The sequence below is a fragment of the Cervus elaphus genome, chromosome 11, assembly GCF_910594005.1.
Source record: "Cervus elaphus chromosome 11, mCerEla1.1, whole genome shotgun sequence".
Taxonomy (NCBI): Eukaryota; Metazoa; Chordata; class Mammalia; order Artiodactyla; family Cervidae; genus Cervus; species Cervus elaphus.
This window is the reverse complement of record NC_057825.1, coordinates 35,868,209-35,894,842: the sequence shown is the minus strand read 5'-3', so window position 1 is coordinate 35,894,842 and position 26,634 is coordinate 35,868,209. Positions and strand designations below refer to the sequence as shown.

The 26,634-nt window shown below is 41.2% G+C and overlaps 1 protein-coding gene and 1 non-coding gene across 2 annotated transcripts in view; both read left to right on the top strand.

The window, feature by feature from the left end:
• ALK (ALK receptor tyrosine kinase) overlaps positions 1 to 26,634 on the top strand; it is a 725,373-nt gene that overhangs the window by 28,634 nt on the left and 670,105 nt on the right. The gene's annotated exons all lie outside the window — the stretch shown is intronic.
• On the top strand, positions 14,996 to 15,102 carry LOC122704097. The gene has a single exon (XR_006343728.1). It is a non-coding gene; the product is annotated as a U6 spliceosomal RNA (small nuclear RNA).

Below are 26,634 nucleotides of genomic sequence, written 5' to 3'. Positions count from 1 at the left end.
AAACCTAGATAACATTAAAAAGCAGAGACATTACTTTGCCAACAAAGGCAAAGCTGTGGTTTTTCCAGCAGTCATGTAGGTATGTGATAGATGGACCGCAAAGAAGGCTGAGTGCCAAAATAATTGATGCTTTTGAACTGTGGTGCTGGTTAAAACTCTTGAGAGTCCCTTGGACAGCATGGAGATCAAACCAGTCAATTTTAAAGGAAATCTAGTCCTGAATATTCATTGAAAGGACTGATGCTGAAGCTGAAGCTCCAGTACTTTGACCACCTGATGAGAAGAGCTGGCTCATTAGAAAAGACCCTGAGCTGGGAAAGACTGAGGGCGGGAGAAGGGTGTGAGAGGATGAGCTGGTTGGAGAGCATCGTAGACTCAAAAGGACACGAGTTTGAGCAAACTCTGGGAGATAGTGAAGGACAGTGAAGCCTGGCATACTGCAGTTCCTGGGGTCACAAAGAGTTGGACAGGACTATATGGCTGAACAGCAACAACAACAAAGCATTTTCTAATTCAGTGTGAGCTGCGGAAGTTGTTCAGATTGCAGTTCCGTCATATGTTCTTTTCCCTTTAGCTATTGTTTACACAGCTTTGTATAATCTCATGCTATGAATGCAACTTAATACTCAGCCAGAGACTCAAGGGGACTCCTGTGCAGTTTTGTGGAGTGTTTTATGTCTTTCTCTAGATGTCTCTTCTCTGGTTTGCTCCCCGATAATTCAAGCTGCATTAGCTTTCCCAAACTCTGCTATTACCTCAGGCCTGTGAGACCACCATGCTCTACTTGGATTCTTCCTTCCTGTATCAAGGGCTTCCTTGGTGACTCAGATGGTGAAGAATCTGCCTGCAGTGCAGGAGACCCAAGTTCGATCCCTGTGTTGGGAAGGTCCCCTGGAGAAGGGAATGGCTGCCTATTCTAGCATTGTTGCCTGGAAAATTCCATGGACAGAGGAGCCTGGTGGGGTATAGTTAGTCCATGAGATTGCAAAGAATCAGACATGACTGAGTGACTAACACTTTAGTTCACTTCCTGTTTCTTTCTGTTTCTTCCTCCAGAAAGAAAATCAGGGCAATGCTAAGACCTCCCACATTTTCTTTTCCTTCTCTCAAAGATTATAATTCTTTGCTACTGAGTATCCAGGAAAAATAGTTTTTTCATATATTTTGTCTAATTTTATTGCTTTTTGTGACAGAAAGGCTAGTCCAGTGCTTGTTTAGTACTCCATCATGGCTGGGAGTCTGTGTGATGAATTTGGAGATCAGAGTCATAATGGCTTGTCTCTAGAGACACCATATAGGTATTTATGAGAGAGCTCACCAAAGAAAAATCAGACAGAGGGATTCTTTTTTGGATATCTGTAAATTTGAACTGTTGCCTGAGGAAATGCTATTTATTGGTTTAGTTTTTGTTGAGCACTTACCGAGTTGAATGAAATAAAGTCTCTTTCTCCAGGGGAGTTCACAGTGAGTTGGGGGGAAAAGGCAGACAAGACATGCTAATAAATAACTCCGGTGAAAGGTAGCACTTCAGTGGTGAACAAATGATGCAATAGTTGTAGTGGTTTAGTGGAGGCTTGGAGAGGTCAGTTGCTGCTGGGGTGATTGGGAGCATGTTCATTCCGAACCTCCAGATCTCAAAAACCATTCCTTTAAAGTCAGATGAGCTCCAGCTGTTCAGTGTATGATGGGAGTGGTGAAGTTCCTCTGAGACAGGAAATTATATCTCTGAAATTTTAGAAAGAATAAGCTTATTACCTTTTGGCAGGAAGTCAAGTCAAAGGATATCTGCTGAGAAGGATGATTTTCTTTTGGGACTACAATAGAAGTGAGTTAGAAAATAGTTCAGAAGGAGGTGATTTGAGAGGTCTTAGAGTGAATACAGGGCTTCCCAGGGCTTCCCAGTGAATACAGTGCTCAGTGATAATCTGCTTGCTAATGCAGAAGCTGCAGGAGACATGGGTTCGATCCCTGAGTTGGGTAGAGCCCCTGGAGGAGGAAGTGGCAACCCACTCCAGTATTCTTGCCAGTATAATCCCACAGAAGAGCCTGGCAGGTTACAGTCCATGGGGTCTCAAATAGTCGGACATGACTTAGCAACTAAGCACTCAGCAGAGTCACTACATAATTAGACTTGGAAAAAAGAATGGCAAAGGACTTTCGAGTTGGGAAGATGGGGCCTTAACACAAAATAATGCCCAGAGGAAGAACAGTTGGTTAGAGAGAGAAAGAGAGACAGACTGATTCTGTGTGTGTGTGTGTATGTGTGTGTGTGTGTGTATGAAAGTAGGACAAGCCAGAGTGTGTGTGTGTGTGTGTGTGTGTGTGTGGGTGTGTGTGTGTGTATGAAAGTAGGACAAGCCAGAACAGAAAAGTCTAAGGAATATTAGGAGTTGAGAGGATGGGTGCTGAGTCAGATACTCTGAATTAGAGGTGGGGCTGGCTTATGAGTCAGGAATTTGCATTTGATGTTGAAGAATCAGAAACTGTTTAATTCGTGAGTAGGGGTCATGCATGTTGATTGCCTGTTGACTGCAGATTCTTTAGGAAATGTAGTTTGGTCATGCGTTTCAGGCCTAGACCACAGGGAGAGCTGGTAGTTGGATTTGAGCCCTTGGAGGCTGTACCCTGGCTCAGGAGTGGGGGACTCAGAGATGCCTAGATATAAGGGGAACAAAAAGGAAGAAGTCAAAGGTCTAAGGTTTTGGGCCAGGGACCCTGTAGACTGGTAGTGTTGCTGATAAAGCAGTCAGTTGGAATGAGGATCTGGTCTAGGGGAGAGTGACTGGCATGATAATAGTTGTAGTGGGCGTCCATCTGAGGATCAGGTTATCTTGTATGCACATGAAGATATAGAGTAGAAGCAGGAACAGGTGAGAGGTCTAGGCAGAAGATATGGATATGCGAGCTATTTATATGTAAGGAAGATCACACCTAAGACTTAAGAAAGTTCATAATTAGGAGGTGGAATGGAGTCAAAGATGTCATCCTAGAGAACTTTCTTACAAGAAGGAGGAGAGGCTACTGGATTGAGTGGTGTGATGGAAACTGAAGGAGGAAGATTTTCCACAGATGGACTGGAAAGGTCTTTGGGTTTGGCCAAGAGCTTTCTGGAGAGCAGGCATATGCACAAGGAAGTTTAAGGGCAGTGTTAAAGAAATCAAAGCAAAATGTGCTTACATAGTAGTTTAAGAAGTCTGTCATCTGTGAAAGGAAAAAGGGAAGAGAGAGAGACTGGGATGTCAGTGATGCTAAAAGGTTGAGCAGAATGAAGAAAAAGTGTATTAAAGATGGATGAACCTTCTTAATGTTGAAAATCAGAAGGGGAAAAGCTAAAAGAGAAAGAAGATTTCAGGTACCAGAAACAAGGAATAATTTTGTAGCAAGCCCACTCAACCTAGGCATTTCAGGTTCTTACACGGGCCTCAGATGCCACTCCTCTCAGGCTCTGTCTGCTCCTGCAGTCTGTTCTTTGGTAGTGTTCCTGCAATCTCATCTGTTAAAACATTTCTGGAAGATGGGGAATCACTGTTTTATGAGGCTGCCCTATTTTTGCTGGACAGATATGTTGAAAAAATACTTGAAATAATGGCTAAATTCTACTCCTATGTAACTTAATACTAATGGTAATAGCTACCATTGAACAGTTTTCACAGATTAAAATATTTAGTCCTCACTATTACAAGGTTGATTATATTATTATTCCTATTTTCAGATAACTAAGACTCAAAATTCTCCAAGCCAGGCTTCAGCAATACGTGAACCGAGAACTTCCAGATGTTCAAGCTGGTTTTAGAAAAGGCAGAGGAACCAGAGGTCAAATTGCCAATATCCACTGGATCACTGAAAAAGCAAGAGAGTTCCAGAAAAACATCCATTTCTGCTTTATTGACTATGCCAAAGCCTTTGACTGTGGGGATCACAATAAACTGTGGAAAATTCTGAAAGAGATGGGAATACCAGACCATCTGACCTGCCTCTTGAGAAACCTGTATGCAGGTCAGGAAGCAACAATTATAACTGGACATGGAACAACAGACTGGTTCCAAATAGGAAAAGGAGTACGTCAAGGCTGTATATTGTCACCCTGCTTATTTAACTTATATGCAGAGTACATCATGAGAAACTCTGGGCTGGATGAAGCACAAGCTGGAATCAAGATTGCTGGGAGAAATATCAATAACCTCAGATATGCAGATGACACCACCCTTATGGCAGAAAGTGAAGAGGAACTGAAAAACCTCTTGATGAAAGTGAAAGAGGGGAGTGAAAAAGTTGGAGAAGACTCTTGAGAGTCCCTTGGACTGCAAGGAGATCCAACCAGTCCATCCTAAAGGAGATCAGTCCTGGGTGTTCATTGGAGGGACTGATGCTGAAGCTGAAACTCCAATACTTTGGCCACCTCATGCAAAGAGTTGACTCATTGGAAAAGACCCTGATGCTGGGAGGGATTGGGGGCAGGAGGAGAAGGGGACGACAGAGGATGAGATGGTTGGATGACATCACCGACTCAACAGACATGAGTTTGAGTAAACTCCGGGATTTGGTGATGGACAGGGAGGTCTGGTGTGCTGCGATTCATGGGGTCGCAAAGAGTCGGATACGACTGAGTGACTGAACTGAACTGAACTGAACTAAGACTCAGAGAGATTAAAGTTACTGGCAAAGATCACATAGCTAAGGAGAGAAGGATCTGGTATTTAAATCCTAGCCAGTTTAACTCTTGTCTGTTATTCTACTTGATGACTGTCATTCTTTCCCCAGTATGAGGGCCCTTTACATAAGTTAGTTATCCTACACACGCTGGATAATTTCCTTTGTCTCCTCCTTCTTTTCTTTCTTTTCCTTTTTCTCACCTTCTGTTTCTTTTTTTAACAATTGTTAATTTGATAAATAATTATTGAGCAGCTTCAGAATATCAAACACTATGCTAGGTGCTGCACAGATAGCAATGAATAAAACACACCAGGGCTTTGGCCTCATGGGGTTTGTAGACTAGAGGGAAGCATTTTAAGTATGCAAAGTAACAAATACATAAAATAAGAAATGATGATGAGTGCTATGAAGGAACCATACATCCTAGCTCCCCTTGCCAGCCTTATTCATAAACTCTGGGTTTTGGAGTGCTCACTGTGTTTGCTTATTTACTCCTGACATTTTCTGCTTTTAAGGGGTATCCTTCAAAGGAGGACAACTTCTGCTGTGATCTGACCATTGTGGTCATGTTGAGGCAATTAACTAGGAATCCTTGTGTTACTGCAGCTTAGAGATAGGAATGGGCAGAACCGCAGGCCAGGGTGACTGGAGAGAAGACAGATGTGCAGAGGGCTATGCAGAGATGAAGGATGGAGAGCCCAGGAGTGGGGCCAGATGGTCTCAATCCATTCCGTGAAGTATGAGCAAAGGTCATGCTGAATAGATCATGAAACCATGCGTCCCCTTCCATTCCACAGATCCTGCCTTTCCCTTCATGCTCCAGCCTCTCTGTACCCACACATCTGCTTGACAAATGCAGCTGCGGAGGAAAGCACTGAACACACATGTGTCACAGTGGGCAGCTAAGGTTGGAAATGTGTTACGAGGGGAGTTTTTTCCCCTTCCCCCTTCCCTCTTTCTTTCCTTCCCTTCTAGTCCCCTCCTTCAGCTCTCCCTACCCCTCCCCTCCCTCCCTCTCCCCTTCCTTCTTTCTTCCTTCCTTTTTTTCTTTCTTTCATAGTATTAGTCTTAATACCATAGTTTGGAAAACTGTAGTTGAAGAAAAATGTCAAGAAGTACAAATGCAGATTTGATACATCTGACCTTTCTTCTCTTCAGAACAATAAATGTCAAATAGCTTAAAATGACAGCCGGATGGATAGGGATTTTTTATGTCCTTAAATATTTAGAAACATAGTTTAGATTTACGTCTAATTTACATGAAGATTCTGGCCTATGAGAATCATAAACATTTTTAAGGAAGCAGCATATAAGCTGTGCTGTTTACTTTTCAGAAAACAGAAAATGTTTTGAAAAAGCATTCTGAAAAATCAGAAGAGAATGAAGTGGGAAGTGATTCCTGGTAGGTAATGAGAATGCTTGATAACATCAAGAAAGTATTTTGTGACCTGAAATTGTGTTTGGGTTTTTTATATCTGTGTGATGTGGTTTGGTAGCATTCCAGGGAAAGATCCACAATCCACATGGCCTGTTCTTTGATTAAATGAAAAATATTATATATATGCATTTTTACTTGAATCACTTATCCTCATTTTACTAAAGACATTTTATTGTTAAAACAGAAGCAGGGAGAATTATCTTGTTCCAGCTGTGTAATTCCTTATAGAAGTATAATCATTCAGCCTGGAGTGTCATTCTGTAGTCTACCTCATACTCAATTATCATCAGAAGCAGCAGTATCTCTTTCAGAGTGTAGGCTCTGAAAGGTGGTTTTTTTTTTTTTTCTTTTTTTAAAGAATGTTAGTTAACCCATTCACTTCTGAAATGACACAGTATCAGTGTGTTAAGAAAATGGAATCTGAACTTAATTCTGGATCTGGTACTCAATTCCAGAACTTATTATTTAAAAGTTCATAAAATAATGAGACAGCTACTTACTTTTCTGGTCTTGGAAGTCTTATCTATAGAATAGAGATTATGAAATAATAGAGATTATAATAACACTTGCTTTATAGGGTTCTTATGGGAGGTAAATGAGATAATTGAAAAAAGTTTATTGTAGCACCTACCACATGGTTAAAGGGTTGACAATATTATTTGTTATCTTCTATTTTAGAATTATTGTTGTTTTATTAGTAAAAGCATCCCCTAACATTTTTGTGCATTTCTTTCTATATCACCTTTGCTGAAATTTACCTATATTCAAAATTAGAATTCGCCCTATATAAAATACAATTAAGCAAAGGACCCAGAAGAAATCTTGAAATGTTGTAGACTAAAGCAGTCTGTTTGCTCAAAGAACTAAAGTCATCAGAAAATCAGAGCCATCGCATTGTGCATTTCCTAAGAGTTGCATATGGACCCAGCAAGTCTTTTCTTTATTTATGTTTAATGTCAAATAATTTTAATTAAGTCATGAAGATTGTTTCTAAACTCTTTATGATATTCATTGTAAGATCTTTTACATTCATAGCAGAAAAAGTTCTCATTTCTATATTTAACTATGAAGTTTGAAAACCTTTTTAAGTTGAAGCAGTAGAAGGAGGGAAGAGTTTTGGACCAGGAGTCATGGGATTAGGTTTTCATCTTAGGATGTGCTGACTTGTCCTATTTGAACCTAGGCAAATCACCTAAACTTTCTCAGTCTTAGTTTCAGTCATGTGAAATAAATGTATTCTCATTTCTACTATCCCTTTCCTGTTAAAATTATGTGATTCTAACCTACTTCCAGGGCTGGTTTTGAAGTGATAATGGGAAGATCCTGTTTCTATAAACAGTTGCAGGCTTAATTAGAATTTCACAGAGCAGTGGTAGGAAAGGATAACCTTCTCTGATTCCTATGTGTTTGGTAACTAGCAGATTATGATAAGTGTTGTTTACTGCTAACTAATATGCCTAGAAACTATAAGATTAAATAAATTTATTTTCATTTCTACCCCCAAAAAAACCCCAAGTTTTTTGGGTGCTTTTCTGAATATGCAGAACACATCCAAGATACTCTGTTCTGGTTTTCTGTTCTATTAGGGACCAGCTGTGTGGACAGAGGTGATAGATAAGAAGCTAGATAGATAGACAAACAGATAGATAGATAACTAGATTGATCAATACTTATTATTTACATACCTTCATGTATTAAAAGCTGAACTTCTTCCTTATTTGGATAGGGTTTATGTTAGGGGCAAAATTGAGAAATAAGGGAATATTTGATTCATCTATCTCAGTGTGAAGGACAGGAGGTATGGTACATTTAATATGGTATATTAAGAGGATTACTTAAACAGATACTTTCCATCTTTAATTACCCATACCCCAATGAACACAGTGTGTGTCTTACAAGTTTATTCACTCACATTTAATTTTTTTTAACTGAGGCATAGTTGATTTACAGTATTTTACTAGTTTAAGGGGTACAACATAGTGACTTAAAACCTTTACAGATAACACTTCATTTATTGTATATTTTTGCCTCCTTTGTCTTAGATTAGTTGACTGTTAAATGTGTGGATTTGTTTCTAGGTTCTCTGTTCTGTTCCATTGATCGATGTGTCTATTTTGTGCTAGTACCATAGTGTTTTGATTACTATAGCTTTGTAGTTGGGGAGCGTGATACCTCCAACTCTGATATTTCTCAAGATCATTTTAGTAATTAGAGTTCATTTGTTTTTCCATGCATATTTTAAAATTATTTTTTTAGCTGTGTGAAAAATGCCATTGATATTTTGATAGGTGTATGGTCATTTTATCAATGTTAATTCTTCCAGTCCATTAACATGGTATCTACTTCTTTTTTTTTTTTTTTTGGTATATACTTCTTAATGGCTTATTGACTCTTTCCTTGACTTTGTTCTCCATTCAACAATTATTAATAGAAATTTGTGTGTTTAGAACTTTGTAAAGTTCTATAGGGTAAAAGACGGTAATTATAAAATGTGATCCCTGACTTTAAATAACTTATAGTCTAATAAGAAAGACCAAAATATGGGACTTGGAGTCAAAAGTTGGAGATTCAATGCTTGAATGTATTGTAAAAGCTAAGGGTCTTGGGGCAAAGAACAATGAGTAGGGAGTTAGTGAGTTGAGACTTGATGGGGCTGAGGCTTGATGGCTCCTGGGGATGAGTGGGTTCTGGATAGACAGGATGAAAGAACCATTCTAGGTGGGAAGAATAGAATATGGAGCTTGGAGTGAGGGCTGCTCAATTCAGTTTGGTTAACTCAGACAGCTCTCCTGGATTACCTGGTATGAACGTCATGCTCTGCTGGAACCTTTCTGTTTGGAGAAGAGATGTGTTGGAAAGAATAGTTGGATGAACAAGATGGGATCAGGTCATGATAGGAGAGCCCTGGAGAGCAAGCAAGAGTGTTTAACTTCCTCATAGCAAGAAATAGGCTGCCATCAATAGGTCTGATATGAATAGCATTTTAGGAAAATGAAATTGGTAAGAATTTTCAGTCTGTATTAGTATTGCAAAGACTGGAGTCAGTATTCTGGAGTGGAGGGTGGAGAAATATTTTTAAAGTGGGATGGTGGAGAAAAGGATGAGTCCAGAAAACTTAGCAGATTTAGCTGTCAGAGGCAAGAGGGGGGCAGATTCCAATTTTTTTTTAGAGCTTTTTGCCAGTAAGATTAGAATAACAATGGTTCATTTGATAGGAAAGAAGAATTGGGAAAGAAAATAAATTTGGGAAGAAGAGTGAGTTCTTTTGGCGCATGGGGAGCTGAGATGAGAACTCACTCAGGGCAGCAACATTCTGTAGGAAATTGGAAATATGAGACTAGAACTTATGTAAGAAGTCAGGGCTAGGCATGGGGATTTGGGAATCATCAGCACAGAGACTTATAAATTATGCACTTTGCTTAGAACTTAATTTCATGTTTTTTTAGAAGATAAGAGAAATGAAAAGCTTGCTGAATTATGGATTATGCAACTGTATTAAAAGTAATTTTCCCTGCTCCTCCATCTCCCTGATGATTTTTGTGTTCTGTTTTTCTCTCTGATCCACTCACCCTTCCCCTAATACTTTATAAACTGAGGGACACAATAACCTCTATTTCTGTCAGATCAGAAGATTGTCAGTGAAGAGATTAAGGTGATTGGGAATGTTCACCAGAAAATGTGCGATCCTCTTGGCACCTTCTCCAATCCTTCAGAGATCAGAGGGATACAAATTTTCTCTAGAGGAAAGCAACCATTTATATTTATAGGAGGAAATGTTTAAAGAGCTAAATTTTCAGTTCCCTGGGCAGTCCTGTTGTTTGATTTGCAGCCTTTCATAAGTAAAGCAGTGATTCTCAGCAGAGACAGAGCTGCTTGGCAGATAATTTAATCAGATGAAGTAGGGTTTTCAGACCTAGTGGATGGACTTGAAGTTGGGACTCCTCTCCTGGCATCCAGATTTCATCTGTGGTTTGAACTGACTTTGCACAAATAGCATGTATAGAACTCAGAAGTTGAATTTATTTTATCCTCATCAACCTCCCCTTTAAAGAAAAACATTTTTCAATAATTTGCTTAAATGTTCTCAAACATTACCTGACACAGAGAGTATCAGACTTGACTTTAGAAAAGGTATTGAGGAGGAAGAAGTTGGAGAAATAAGACACATGGTGCTAACATTTATTGAACATTTATTATATGCCGGACATTTTATAGTCATTCTCTCATTTAATCTTCAGAACTGCAAAAGATGGACATTTCAACCTCAGTTTCACAAATGAGGCTCTGAGAGGTTATATAATTTGCCTCAGTCATGCAACTAGTAAGTGACTGCACTAGGATTTGGATCCTGTAACTGGGATTAGAAAAAGCAGAGGAACCATAGTTCAAATTGCCAGCATCCTTTGGATCATAGAAAAAGCAAGAGAATTCCAGAAAAACATCTACTTCTGCTTTATTGACTATGCCAAAGCCTTTGACTGTGTGGATCGCAGCAAACTGTGGAAAATTGTTTAAGAGATGGGAATACCAGGCCACCTTATCTGCCTCCTGAGAAATCTGTATGCAGGTTAAGAATCAACAGTTAGAACTGGACATGGAACAACAGACCGGTTCCAAATCAGGAAAGGAGTACGTCAAGGCTGTATATTATCACCCTGCTTATTTAACTTGTATGCAGAGTCCATCATGCAAATGCTGGGCTGCATGAAGCACAAGCCAGAATCAAGATTGCTAGGAGAAATATCAATAACCTCAGATACACAGATGATACCACCCTTTTGGCAGAAAGTGAGGAAGAACTAAAGAGCCTCTTGATGAAAGTGAAAGAGGAGAGTAAAAAAGCTGCCTTAAAACTCAATATTAAAAAAATGAAGATCATGGCATCCAGTCCCATCACTTCATGGCAAATAGATGGGGAAACAATGGAAACAGTGACAGATGTTACTTTTCAGGGCTCCAAAATCACTGCAGATGGTGACTACAGCCATGAAATGAAAAGTTGCTTGCTCCTTGAAAGAAAAGCTATGACCAACTTAGTATATTAAAAAACAGAGACATTACTTTGCCAACAAAGGTCTGTGTAGTCAAAGCTATGGTTTTTCCAGTAGTCATGTATAGATGTGAGAGTTGTACCATAGAGAAGGCTGAGTGCTAAAGAATTGATGCTTTGAACTGTGGTGTTGGAGAAGACTCTTGAGAGTCCCTAAGACTGCAAGGAGATCAAACCAGTCCATCCTAAAGGAAATCAGTCATGAGTATTCATTGGAAGGACTGATGCTGAAGCTGAAACTCCAATACTTTGGCCACCTGATGGGAAGAACTGACTCATTGGAAAAGACCCTGATGCTGGGAAAGATTGAAGGCAGGAGAAGGAGACAACAGAGGATGAGATGGTTGGATGATGGCATCACCGACTCAATGGACATGAGTTTGAGGAAGCTCAGGGGATTTGGTGATGGATAAGGAAGCCTAGCATGCTGCAGTCCATGGGGTTGAAAAGAGTCGGACACTACTGAGAGACTGAATTGAACTGGAATTAGGTTTCTAAACCTGAATGTTTCTTTCTTGTTCCAAGCTTGTGCTTCCTTTCTATCCCTATTACAAGGAAAAATTATTTTTTAAAGGACACTTGATTATAATTTTATAGAGGCCTGGAGGGTAGGATGAAAATCCAGTAGTGCTCAGATCCACATACTCCTCAGCTAGTTTACTCGATTCCCTTACCCCTCTCTCCTTCCTGCTTTCTCTTTTGTTTCTTCTCCACCTATCATAATGGGATGCCCTCTTCCCTCTTTATAATTCTCCATCTTGAGATGAATAGGCTGAAGGATGAAGCAGAGCAGTAAGGAAACACAGCACCAAGTTCTTCATTTCTCAGGATATCCTGTGTATTTTTTATTAACCTTCTGTGGAGCCTGGTCAAGGGCATGTGGCTACTATAGTTTGGCTGTATTATAGTTTCTGATTTTCATGTTGACTGTGGACAGACATTGATAGAAGTACCTACCATGTACAAGGTACCATAGTGGGTACTAGAAAAATTACTTTTAAGTGACTAAATTGAAATTTCCTTAAAATTAAAATAAAATGTGTTTAAGTATTGCATTCTTTGGGATTGGGATGAAAACTGACCTTTTCCAGTCCTGTGGCCACTGCTAGTTTTCCAAATTTGCTGGCATATTGAGTGCAGCACTTTCACAGCATCTTCTTTTCAGTTCAGTTCAGTTCAGTCGCTCAGTCATGTCTGACTCTTTGCGACCCCATGAATCGCAGCACGCCAGGCCTCCCTGTCCATCACCAACTCCCAGAGTTTACTCAAACTAATGTCTATTGAGTCGGTGATGCCATCCAACTATCTCATCCTCTGTCATCCCCTTCTCCTCCTGCCCCCAGTCCCTCCCAGCATCAGGGTCTTTTCCAATGAGTCAACTCTTTGCATGAGGTGGCCAAAGTATTGGAGTTTCAGCTTCAGCATCAGTCCCTCCAATGAACACCCAGGACTGATCTCCTTTAGGATGGACTGGTTGGATCTCCTTGCAGTCCAAGGGACTCTCAAGAGTCTTCTCCAACACCACAGTTCAAAAGCATCCATTCTTCGGCGCTCAGCTTTCTTCACAGTCCAACTCTCACATCCATACATGAACACTGGAAAAAGCATAGCCTTGACTAGACAAACCTTTGTTGGCAGAGTAATGTCTCTGCTTTTTAATATGCTATCTAGGTTGGTCATAACTTTCCTTCCAAGGAGTAAGCATCTTTTAATTTCATGGCTGCAATCATCATCTGCAGTGATTTTGGACCCCGCCCAAAATAAAGTCTGATACTCTTTCCACTGTTTCCCCATATATTTCCCATGAAGTGATGGGACCAGGTGCCGTGATCTTAGTTTTCTGAATGTTGAGCTTTAAGCCAACTTTTTCACTCCCCTCTTTCACTTTCATCAAGAGGCTTTTTAGTTCCTCTTCACTTTCTGCCATAAGGGTGGTGTCATCTGCATATCTGAGGTTATTGATATTTCTCCCAGCAATCTTGATTCCAGCTTGTGCTTCATCCATCCCAGAGTTTCTCATGATGTACTCTGCATGGAAGTTAAATAAGCAGGGTGACAACATACAGCCTTGATGTACTCCTTTTCCTATTTGGAACCAGTCTGTTGTTCCATGTCCATTTCTAACTGTTGCTTCCTGACCTGCATATAGGTTTCTCAAGAGGCAAGTCAGGTGATCTGGTATTCCCATCTCTTTCAGAATTTTCCACAGCTTATTGTGATCTCCACAGTCAAAGGCTTTGGCATAGTCAATAAAGCAGAAATGGATGTTTTTCTGGAACTCTCTTGCTTTTTCGATGATCCAGCGGATGTTGGCAATTTGACCTCTGATTCCTCTGCCTTTTCTAAAACCAGCTTGAACATCTTGAAGTTCATAGTTCACGTATTGCTGAACTCTGACTTGGAGAATTTTTAGCATTACTTTACCAGCGTGTGAGATGAGTGCAATTGTGCAGTAGTTTGAGCATTCTTTAGGATTGCCTTTCTTTAGGATTGGAATGAAAACTGACCTTTTCCAGTCCTGTGGCCACTGCTGAGTTTTCCAAATTTGCTGCCATATTGAGTGCAGCACTTTCACAGCATCGTCTTTCAGAATTTGAAATAGCTCAATTGGAATTCCATCACCTTCACTAGCTTTGTTCATAGTGATGCTTTCTAAGACACATTTGACCGCATTCCAGAATGTCTGGCTCTAGGTGAGTGATCACACGTTCTTGGTTATCTGGGTCATGAAGATCTTTTTTGTATAGTTCTTCTATGTATTCTTGTCACCTTTTCTTAATATTTTCTGCTTCTGTTAGGTTCATGCCATTTCTGTCCTTTATTGTGGCCATTTTTGCATGAAATGTTCCCTTGGTGTCTCTAATTTTCTTGAAGAGATCTCTAGTCTTTCCCATTCTGTTGTTTTCCTCTATTTCTTTGCATTGATCACTGAGGAAGCCTTTCTTATCTCTCCTTGCTATTCTTTGGAACTCTGCATTCAAATGGGTGTATCTTCCTTTTCTCCTTTGTCTTTTGCTTCTCTTCTCTTTTCAGCTATTTGTAAGGCCTCCTCTGACAACCATTTTGCCTTTTTTCATTTCTTTTTCTTGCAGATAGTCTTGATCAGTGCCTCCTGTAAAATACTACGAATCAGTCCATATTTCTTAAGGCACTCTGTCTATCAGGTCTAATCCCTTGAATCTATTTGTCACTTCCACTGTATAATCATAAAGGATTTGATTTAGGTCATACCTGAATGAATGGTCTAGTGGTTTTCCCTGCTTTCTTCAATTGCAGTCTGAATTTGGCAATAAGGAATTCATGATCTGAGCCACAGTCAGCTCTGGGTCTTGTTTTTCCTGATTGTATAGAGCGTCTCCATCTTTGGCTGCAAAGAATATAATCAATCTGATTTCAGTATTGATGATGTGATGATGTCCATGTGTAGTCTTCTCTTGTGTTGTTAGAAGAGGGTGTTTGCTATGACCAGTGCATTCTCTCGGCAAAACTCTGTTAGCCTTTGCCCTGCTTCATTTTGTACTCCAAGGCCAAACTTTCCTGTTACTCCAGGTATCTCTTGACCTTGTACTTTTGCATTCCAGTTCTGTATAATGAAAAGGACGTCTTTCTTGGATGTTAGTTCTAAAGGTCTTATAGGTCTTAATAGAACTGTTCAACTTCAGCTTCTTCAGCATTACTGATTGGGGCATAGACTTGGATTACTGTGATACTGAATGGTTTGCCTTGGAAATGAACAGAGATCATTCTGTCATTTTTGAAATTGCATCCAAGTACTGCATTTTGGACTCTTTTGTTGACTATGATGGCTACTCCATTTCTCCTAAGGGATTCTTGCCCATAAGAATGTATCTGTAGTGCTCGCTTCGGCAGCACATATACTAAAATTGGAGCGATACAGAGAAGATTAGCATGGCCCCTGCGCAAGGATGACACGCAGGTTCGTGAAGCGTTCCGTATTTTTAAAAAATAAAAAAAGAAAAAAAAAAAAGAATGTATCTGTATTAGTAGATATAATGGTCATCTGAGTTAAATTCTCCCATTCCAGTCCATTTTATTTCACTGATTCCTAAAATGTCAGTGTTCACTCTTGCCATCTCCTGTTTGACCATTCAAATTTACCTTGATTCATGGACCTGACATTCCAGGTTCCTATACAGTATTGTTCTTTACAGCATCAGACTTTACTTCTGTTACCAGTCACATTCACAGCTGGTCATTGTTTTTGCTTTGGCTCCTTCACTTACTTCTTTCTGGAGTTATTTCTCCATTCTTCTCCACTAACATATTGGGCACCTACCAACCTGGGGAGTTCATCTTTCAGTGTCCTATCTTTTTGCCTTTTCATACTGTTTGTGGGGTTCTCAAGGAAAGAATACTGAAGTGGTTTGCTGTTCCCTTCTCCAGTGGTCCATGTTTTGTCAGAACTCTCCATCATGACCTGTCCATGTTAGGTGACCCTACACGGCATGGCTCATTTCATTGAGTTAGACAAGGCTGTGGTCCATGTGATCAGTTTGATTAGCTTTCTGTGATTGTGGTTTTCATTCTGTCTGCCCTCTGAGGGATAAGGATAAGAGGCTTATGGAAGCTTCCTGATGGGACAGACTGTGGGGGAAACTGGATCTTGTTCTTATGGGCAGGGCCATGTTCAGTACATCTTTAATCCAATTTTCTGTTGATGGGCAGGACTGTGTTCCCTCCCATGACCTGAGGGAACTTGATTGTTTGACCTGAGACCAAACTATGGTGGAGGTAATGAAGATAATGGTGACTTTCTTCAAAAGGTCCCATGCGTGCATTGCTGCACTCAGTGCCCCCGACCCTGCAGCAGACCACCACCAACCCACGCCTCTGCCGGAGACTCCTGGACACTCATTGGCAAATCTGGGTCCGTCTCTTGTGGGGTCACTGCTCATTTCCCCTGGGTTCTGGTGCATACAAGGTTTTGTTTGTGCCCTCCAGGAGTCTGTTTCCCCATTCCTGTGTAAGTTCTGGTGGCTCTATGGTGGGGTTAATGGCGACCTCCTCCAAGAGGGCTTATGCCATACCCAAGTCTGCTGCACTCAGAGACCCTGCTTCTGCGGCAGGCCACTGCTGACCCATACCTCCACAGGAGTCACTTAAACAGTCAAAAGCAGGTCTGGCTCAGTGGGGTCTCCTGATGTGCACAAGGTTTTGCTTGTACCCTTTAAGAGTCTTTGGCGGGTATGGGGTTTGATTCTAAACATGATTTTGCCCATACTGCCATCTTGCTGGGGCTTCTCTTTTGCCCTTGACATGGGGTATCTTTTTTGGGTGGGATCCAACATTCTCTTGTCAATGGTTGTTCAGCAGTGTGTTGTAATTTTTGAGTTCTCACAGGAGAAGATGAGCATACATCCTTCTACTCTGCCATCTTGTGTCATCTCTACTTTTGCAACTCAGGGGTCTGTCTGTCAAGCCAAACAGCCATCATGCACAGTACCATTGTCTTCTGAAAATTCCTGTTTCCAGGCTTCAAACTTCCTGTATTCAATGCTCAAACTTCTCCAAGTCATGCTTCAACAGTACATATACCATGAGCTTCCAGATGTTCAAGCTGGACTTGGAAAAGGCAGAGGAACCAGAGATCAAATTACCAACATTGGTTGGCTCATTGAAAAAGCAAGAGAGTACCAGAGTATTGCTTTACTGACTATGCCAAAGCCTTTGACTGTGTGGATCACAACAAACTGTGGAAAATTTTTAAACAGATGGGAATATCAGACCTCCTGAGAAATCTGTATGCAGGTCAGGAAGCAACAGTTAGAACTGGACATGGAACAACAGACTGGTTCCAAATCGGGGAAAGGAGTATGTCAAAGCTGTATATTATCACCCTTCTTATTTAACTTATATGCAGAGTACATCATGCAAAATGCTGGGCTGGATGAAACACAAGATGGAATCAAGACTGCCAGGAGAAATATCAATAACCTCAGATACCCAGATGACACCACCCTTATGGCAGAGAGCGAGGAAGAACTAAAGAGCCTCTTGATGAAAGTGAAAGAGAAGAGTGAAAAAGTTGGCTTAAAACTCAGCATTCAGAAAACTGAGATCATGGCATCCAGTCCCATTGCTTCATGGCAAATAGATAAGGAAAGACTGAAAAAAGAATGAGAGAGTTTCTTTTCTTGGGCTCCAAAATCACTGCAAATGGTGACTGCAGCCATGAAATGAAAAGATGTTTCCTCCTTGGAAGAAGAACTATGACCAACCTAGACAGCATATTAAAAAGCAGAGACATTGCCAACAAAGGTCCATCTGGTCAAAGCTATGGTTTTTCCAGTAATCATGTATGGATGTGAGAATTGGACTATAAAGAAAGCTGAGTGCCGAAGAATTGATGCTTTGAACTGTGGTGTTGGAGAAGACTCTTGAGTGTCCGTTGGACTGCAAGGAGATCACACTAGTCAATCTTAAAGGAAATCAGTCCTGAATATTCATTGAACGGATTGATGTTGAAGCTAAAACTCCAATACTTTGGCCACCTGATGGAAGAACTGACTCATTGAAAAAGACCCTGATGGCGGGAAAGATTGAAGGCAGGAGGAGAAAGGGATGACAGAGGATGAGATGATTGGATGGCATCACTGACTCGATGGACATGAGTTTGAGGAAACTCCAGGAATTGGTGATGGACAGGGAGGCCTGGTGTGCTGCAGTCCATGGGGTTGCAAAGAGTTGGACACAACTGAGTGACTGAACTGAACTGAAATGAACTGAAATACTGCATGTTTAAGAACCATGGCCCAAGGAGAAAGGAGTGGGGAAGAGAGAGGAGCAGATAGCAGTTCTTCTTAGAAGCTAACAAGTTCCTGGAGATAGAAGGCAAGGGCAGGTTGATGTATGGCCCTGGCCACCTACCCTGGTACACTACATAGTCACTTTTTGGTCCACAGTCATCACGTGTTCAGGACTGTCTATTAGGAAGCCCATTTCCACTGACATCCCTCAGGTGGCATTTCATGCAGATGCTTTACTCCCCTTCCTCTTTCCCTTTCCTCTGAAATCTAATACATGAATCAATGAATGAACTGACCTATCCTTAGGGTAGATGGAGGTGCAGAGGACCTGTTATCTGGGCAAGACAGGGAAATTGGACTGGGCCAGGGCTCCTCAAAGGATTCCCAAATTAGTCAGTGCATGTTGACTACAGCCTTCCAGAGAAGTATTGCTAATAGTCAAGGTGGAAGCAAGGCTAGCTGTGAAGATGAATTGAGATGATGCACATAAGGCAGACTTGGCACGTGATAAGTGCATCCTAGATGTTATTTGTATCATGATTATGCTTGTTCTCATTGAGATCAACTAAAATACTTTTGTCTGCAAATAACAAAGACCCAACTAAAAGTAGCTGAACAGTCTTATGTAATGAGAATTCAAGAGCTGGTGTGTCTCTAGGGTTGGTTAATTCGAGAGCACTTGATAATCTGAAGGACCCAGATCCTTTCTGTCTTTCCACTCTGCCTTCCTCAGGGTGTGTGGTTGCAGAAGCTCTAGGCACCTTCACATGCAGCTGAAAAAGGGCAAGCATTTATTTTTTGTTCCTTCACAAGAAAAAGGAAAACTTTTCCAAAGGTTGCCGAAATCAAAAAGAAATCTAGAGGAAATAACACAATTCACATAGTCTCAAACTTGACCTTGTGTCAGAATCACTGGAAGGGGTTGTTAAAACAGACACTGCTGGCCTGCATCCTCAGAGCTCCTGGGTCAGTATGTCTAGGGTGAGCCTGTGAACTTGAATTACTAATAAGTACTCTGTTAGTGTATCATGCATGCATGCAGGCTAAGTTGCTTCAGTCATGTCTGACTCTTTGCAACCCTATGGACCATAGTCTGCCAGGCTCCATTGTCCCTGGGATTCTCCAGGCAAGAATACTGGAGTGGGTTGCCATGTCCTCCTCCACGGTATCTTCCTGACCCAGTGATTGAACCCGTGTCTCTTATGTCTCCTACATTGGTAGGTGGATTCTTTAGCATTCACGCCACCTAGGAAGCCCCTGTTAGTGTATTAGTGTAGGGGCCTTACTTAATAACCAATGCCTTAAACTGTTCAGCAGTCATGTCTCAGGTCTAAAATAGTGCTCTTGAAGTACATAGAAGTTCCAAACCTGATCAGAGTTGAGACCATGTTAGCAATAATGAAGGGGAAAAATGCCTGATGGGTAGTCAAATCATCATTTTTAATTTTTGGAGTTACAGAAAGGGCAGGAGGTTTCATATAAAGCTTTTGTTTCCCTCTGGGTCATATCTTGCAGGGGGCTTTCCTTTCATTTAGAACAATCCCATGTAGTGTCTGAATTACCAGTTCAACTCAATTGAAGATGGGATAAAATTAACTGTCATGTTGTTACATAAGCTCTTGGATAGCAAATATTAAGATTAGCAGACCCCTGGAGATGGTGGTGGCTGCTCCTCTTCCCTTTCTTCCTCATCCTCGTCATCTTCCTCTTCTTTGTCTCTACAAACTTCGGCATCATATGAAACGTCTATATTTCAGAGGGCCAAATTCTTCCTTGTCCTGAATGTGTCCACTCCAAGCTTCCCACTTTGGGGCTGTGCGGCAGCAAAGGCTGAGGGTTTTACAGCTGGTATTTGAGCAGTCACAGGCTCAGTCATCGGGGAGCTTGATGCTGTGGTTACTTCTAAATGAATGCTCATTATTGATGCTAATTGAACTTGAAGTTAATGAAAAAGGATTATTTTATAGAGCTTAAGTTGAGGCCAAAATTGTTATTACAGGTTAATTATTCTCCTTAAAAGACACTATTAACAGCCATGATTGTTTTTTATCAGCTTTTTCTCTAGCGCTGAAAGAGATTTCTTCGAAGGCAAATTCCTGATATAATTATTCACCTCATCTAATTCTTAATCACCAATCATTTCTCTCCAGATAAAGGTTAATCAAAGGTGTATGAATTGGCTATTCTGCCTTAATTACATTTGATCAGTTTCAAAGAAACTCTTTTCTCTTCCATCTTTGGTTAGAAACGTGGCCTTTCTCTGTGTTTTTAAACCTAAACCTTGAAGAAGGAATGAAATGGTCTCACTGAATAAAATGGACCTGTTCTGCTCCTGGTGTCAGTAGGAGATGGACAACTCTGGGTGTGTCTGGGGCCAAGGGAGGGTGCAGGAGAGAGTGTGTCTCTGTGGGTCTGTTGTTGGGAATCAGCAGATAGAAATGAGGTTTTGTTATTCTTTTCCCTAACTTTCCTTCCCTCTTCCACATCTTTTTATATGGGGTTTCAGCCTTCAGCATATGAATTTGGGGACAACACATTTCGATTCATGTTGACACTCAATTCACCATCACAGACCTGTGCTTTTGTTAAACTATTTCCTCTTTTAAGTGCCTTTCCATTCTGCTCCAACTGGGGAAATGCTCTTCATACCTCAAGTCTCTAAGTAAATTTCAGCTCTTCCAAGACATGTAGTCACTGTAGCCCCCTCCCTGCCTCCTTCAAGAGAGACTTACTACTTCAGAGCTGTGAATGCATGCCTTGCCTGGTCATTTCTGTGGCAGCGTCTGCTTGCATCCCCTCTGCCATTCGCATAATCCCATTGCAGGGAATAGTTTGTGCCCCCGCCGCCCTTTATGGGACATTTAGTATAGTATATGTGCCCGTCTTCAGAATGGAGACGCATATGCCAGAATCTTCTGGCACCAAACAACGATGCTTGTGAAATGCATGGAAGGCCAGGAAAAGCCACAGGTCTGTAACCTACAGCTAGCCCCTCTTTTCACTCCTGCCATTGACAATCCTGGAAAGCTACTGGCTCACTCCTGTGGTCCTCCTCTCAGATACCCATTGATCATAAAGAAGGTCCTGTGTGTTAGTCGCTCAGTCATGTCCAACTCTTTGCGACCCCATGGATTGCAGCCCACCAGACTCCTCTGTCCATGATAGTCTACAGGCAAGAATATTGGAGTCGGTTGCCATTCCCTTCTCCAAGGGATCTTCCTGACCCAAGGATTGAACCTGCATCTCCTGCATTGGAAGTAGATTCTTTACCGTTTGAGCCACCAGGGAAGCCCCAAAGAAAGTCCTAGGAGAGCCAGTAACTTGGCTGATAAACCAGTAATTAACCGGATTGAGGCTCACAATTAACTGTTGAATTGAGATGGGGAAGGACCTACTGAATTAAGCCTCTTGAAATACTGGTAAGCTGCAGATATTATCTAGAAGGAGAAACTATGGCCAGTCATGCAGTACTCGTTTACAGAGTCCATGGTTTCTTTCCCACATTATTTAATCAGTCACGCAGTTGGTTCCCAAAGGAATGGAACAGGAGCTGGACCGCGGTTTAGCAAGGTCAACAGCCACAGCACAGGCTTTCTTGGAGCTGCAGCTTCATTTTCAGTTTTTGTCTCTCTGCCAAGACTTTCAGTCACATAACTTTCAACTCCTAGCCCATTCTCTTTTAGAGCAAAGCTTTGTCTTTTAACCCTTGTTCACATTGTGTCTTTCAGAATGAAAAAAAGATCTCCTAATGGAACCCTGATTCACTCCAGTGTGGTCTGCTTCCCCAGGTTGTCACTTATTCACAGAACAAGATGGCAAGGAGGAGGCTATCCTGAGTAATACTTTCAGGGCTAATTGAGGTTTTAAATCATCCTAGAGAATTAGGATCAACCAACAGTCCTCATGTGTGCTACTGTAACTTGCCAACCCCAAATCCCGCCTTATCTCTAGGCATAAAAGCCACATTAAGTTTTAAGACCTGATTCAAAAATGCATTATGGATAATGATGGCCCCTTGATATTAAGTTTTCAGAAAGGAGTCTGGGCATATGATTTGACATGCTGAGGTTTTACCACTGATAGAAATGTTAGTTTTTATAGGTTCCATTGATTATTAAGCAAATACTGTATCTTTCTATAGAAATATTTTCTCAAAAATGCATTTTAAGAGGAGTATGTGTAAATGGTGTGTGTGTGTCTGTGTGTGTTTGAAATATTGTCATACTTAGATACTGGCATTTTCCCTGTCTTCCTCCAAAGGGAAAAGCAAAATACTTGAGAATTTAAAAAAGTTGAAAGTCAAAGAACATACTGCATTAAAAAAAACACTTAGGAGTAAGAATGAAACATTAGATAACATTAGAGCACCCTGATTTTTTAAAATTTTAGGAGAAAATATCCTGACTAGAAGTCAAGCTACTTGGGTTCTCACTGGTCTCTCACTGCTTAATTAGGTGATCTTAGATAAGGTATTGAGAGTTTAAGCGCTAACACTTTGTTGGTTATTTTTTTGTTGCATTGTGTTGTGTTTTGAGTTGAGTTTTGTTTCCATTTCTTATATCACCCTCCTAAGCAGCCCTATGAGGGAAAGATGGATGCTTTTCCCATTTCACAGAGGCTTAGAGAGGTTAAGTCATTTCAGTCATGTCCGACTCTGTGTTATCCCATAGACGGCAACCCACCAGGCTCCCCCGTCCCTGGGATTCTCCAGGCAAGAACACTGGAGTGGGTTGCCATTTCCTTCTCCAATGTGTGAAAATGAAAAGTGAAAGTGAAGTCTCTCAGTCATGTCCGACTCTTAGCGACCCCATGGACCGCAGCCTACCAGGCTCCTCCATCCATGGGATTTTTCCAGGCAAGAGTACTGGAGTGGGGTGCCATTGCCTTCTCCGGAGAGGTTAAGTCACTTGCTGAAGTGGTAGAACTAGACCCTTGCTCGGGCTCTCAATGCCCACAATCAGCCACTATGCTGTGCTGCCGTCTTGAGTCTGACAACACCGTCCATAGCGCCCTACTCACCGAGTGCCTCCTGTGAGCCAGGCACGGGGATAGGATGGAGACGGGGTGGCCCCTGTTCTCAGAGCTTGCAGATCAAGACAGTCAAGACAGTTAAATTCTCTCTGGGTTTCTTGATCTTCCCTCATAAGAAAAGAGTTCTGGTCCTTGATATCCCTTGTAACCTGAAAGCTTCTGAGCATTCAAACTACTTGCAATGACTTCTAGTCTTCCATTCCTTTATTAATATTAATAACATTGTACTTTTATTGGAGGGTTGTCATGTGCCAGGCATTCTGCTAAGGATTTTTATAGGATTACTGAATTTAGTCCTCATACCGAGTCTAGGGAGAGACTGCGGATGAGGAAATGGTGACTCAGAGAAGTTACTTCGGCCAAGGTAATTTCATTTATAAATGGCAGAGCAGAATTTGAACTCAGCTCTATTAGCTCCATGATCTTTTCCATGTAAGCAACTTCTTGAGCTACTGTTCTGGAAATTTAATAAGCTGCATTCTTATGACTACAGATATCATGAAAACAAAATTCTAGGTAACTAAGCAAGCTGGAAGCCTGGGCCACAGCCTGCTTATTATAGGCAGCACTATACACCAGAGAATTCAGGCCTAAACAGCCTCAAGTGTGGGGTTTGGTTTGTTTGAAGCTGAGAATGAATCTGGAAAATAACAACTTCCCAAGTTCAATTCACCATGATATCATGGTGAATTGAATTTGGGAAGTTGTTAGTTACAAAAACAACAACAACAATAGCAAAGGACTCATATTTATATACCTCCTTATAGGTTCCCAGGCCTTTCCGCATCCATTATATTATTTGATAAGAAGAAAAAAAGAATGGAATAAGTTGGAAGCCTGCAAATATATAAAATGATATTGAGAAACTCAGAGCAGTGAGAAAAAGGAGCAGGGTCACTTGTCAGAAGTAGACAGGCTTATCTTTAAATACCTGATCAGGATGGTGGCTGAGCAGTAGATAAATGTAAAAAGACCATGAAGCTGAAAATAAATGGAGCAATCTTTTTCTGAATGGAAGGCAGCTGAAATTCCAGAGCCAGGGAAGGGGAGGGGTGGAAACATTCAGAAGTTATGGCCTGAGAGGAATCCCTAAAGCTGTCAGACAGCAGGGAATGAGAAGGCCCATCAGGAGTGGCCCAGAATAGATGGAGCTATAAATCAAGGAGAAGCGTTACAGCCATTACAAGGCACTGAGGTGCCTTAATGGGGAATGGGCTGGAGGACTTTATAAAAGCTGGGTCTCCTTGGCTCTGGGGCATAATGGAATTGACCGTGTCAACCTTGGAAAGGTTTGAAATTCAACTCAGTTTTGAAAATGGACCTGAGGGGTTCTTAGATTATTCTGAAGATGCACAAGTCATTTTTTCTCTCACCAAAGAGCCTATTTAAAATAAAAAGATTATATTCTGTTGGGAAATAACGTGTGTGGGAGCAGAGGAGAGGTTCTGGGTATTTAGGCTTATGTGTGTTTGAATTCCATCAGTGCCCATAGAAGCAGTCTGGAATGGTGCTGGTGGTAGGGATGATGTTTGTTCCAAGTTCCAGATAGGCCACCAGTTATGTGACCATTCCCTTCAGCTCTCAGCTCTCAAGTTTTCCAAACCTCAAATTCATCATCTGTAAAATGGTGATAATAATATCTCAATTATAGTTCATCATGAGGATCAAATGAACTAAGGATTATAAAGCACTTGATGTAGGGTCTAGTGCATAATACATTACTAGAAGCCATCATTGGAGAGGAAAGTAGGTATATCTCTCCATTTAGGAATCACAATTAACAAATGAAGAGGGTAGCAGTAATCTTTCTCTGAGTTATGCTGCATGAATAACCTCAGAGTCTTGTTGCTTTACAAGATTGCTGTATTTCTCAATCATACTGCCTCTTGGTGCCATGGGTGGCTACTGTCTGCTCCAGGTTGTCAGTAGGTTCAGATATACTTCATGCATATTCTCATTCTGGAATTCATGATGAAGGGGCACCTCTTATCTGAGCCTTGATATTCTCATGGCAGAGGAAACAAATGGAAGAGAGCTCTGAGAGCTTCTGCTTGGAGCTGGTACCTCGCCACTTCTCCATACATTCCAATTGCCAAAGGAAATACTAGGCCAAGGCCAACACCGATGGGGCAGGCAAGTATATCCTCCCATAGTGGATGGGAAGGGGAGACTAAATATTTGCAGGACAGTAATAGAGTCCACCTCAAGGGGTATGCTTGAGACCATGCCTATCTGTATAAAGTCACCTGACTGGATCAGGAGGAGATTGATTGAACTCAGTCAATGTGCATTCAGAGAATGGGCTTTTGTGAAATCTTGCTCTTGGCTTTGGCATTGTGTGGAGAGAGGCTGGATGTCAGGAGGGCTGTGCCTGATTCTCCTCACCGCTGTTGCCCTTAGGTCTTACTGCTTCTGTGGCTCCACCTGTGACACGGCAGTGACTTCTCTAACTTACCCTTCAGCTCTCAGCTTTCTGATGGCAGTTCCTGGTCTGTGTGAGTTGATGGTGAATCAGTGTCTTCTAAGAAGTTGGATTAAGTGTTAACACTTGTTCCCAGGCAGCATCGGAATCCAGTGATTTCTTACAGTTTTCCCCAGAATCATAAAATATCCTTCTTTTTGGGCCTCAGACTTGTCATTTTTAGATGAGAAATGGCAGAGTGATCTCTAAGGCCATTTCTAGTTTCTATGGTTTTTGACCATGATGATTTGACAAGTGTTTAGGACGCATGTATGAAATACTTGATCTGAAACTTCTTAATATTGATAAGTGTTAATGGCAACATTATGCTCACTAAAGCTGTGCTGTACTACCCACATTACTATAAAAAGAGTAATTGTCACCCAGCACCCTTTCCAGGTCTCCTGTTACCCTGGGGTGCTGGTTTCTCTTACTTCCTCTTTCAAATCTGCTGAAAGGCTTCAGGGTGTCACAAAAGTGTGCATGATTGATCATTATTTCCTCTTTACCTCCCAAAGAATGACTTTTAAATACCATAATGTGACAAGCTTGAAAAGGAAGACACTTAAGGCAGGAAAGCCCCTCTTCTTAGTTTCCCCAATTCGATAAATATTTATAGAGCACCAAGCCCCATGCTTACATTTATGTTCACTTATTTAACCCTCAAAAACACCTTCTAAAGGAAGTATCACCATTTTACAGATGAGAAACCTAGTTCCAAAGAAAGGAACTTACCGCAGTCATACAGCCAGGAATGGCAGATCTAGGCTACAAACATCGGTCTATTTGATTGCAGTTTCCATTCCCTTTTATTACATTTTGATGAGATGTGACACTGAGCTAAAGTTGGGGGTCTCTTTCTAAGACTTGAGTCTGCTTCTGGCCTGTGTGGCCTGAGGCAGAACTCTGATACTATAGAATTGAGGCAAGGAAACATTTAGCTACTGGGAGACTTTTGTTCTCAAATCCAGTTCATAGTTTACTAATTAAGTGACTTTAGATTTGTTACATTTATATAACAGGATTTATGATAACAGTTCTGCCTACCCCACTGAGATTCTGGGAGAGTCTGAGGAAATAATAAATGTGAAGACACTTTGTAAACTGTTTAATATTATTCAAATATAGGCATTGATGGTAGTTCTTAGAAGGAAATGAGAACAAAGCTGACTACCACTTCCCCTCTTAAAGAAGGTTCTGCATGAAAAGGAAATCCTGCCCTGCGAAATGTTTG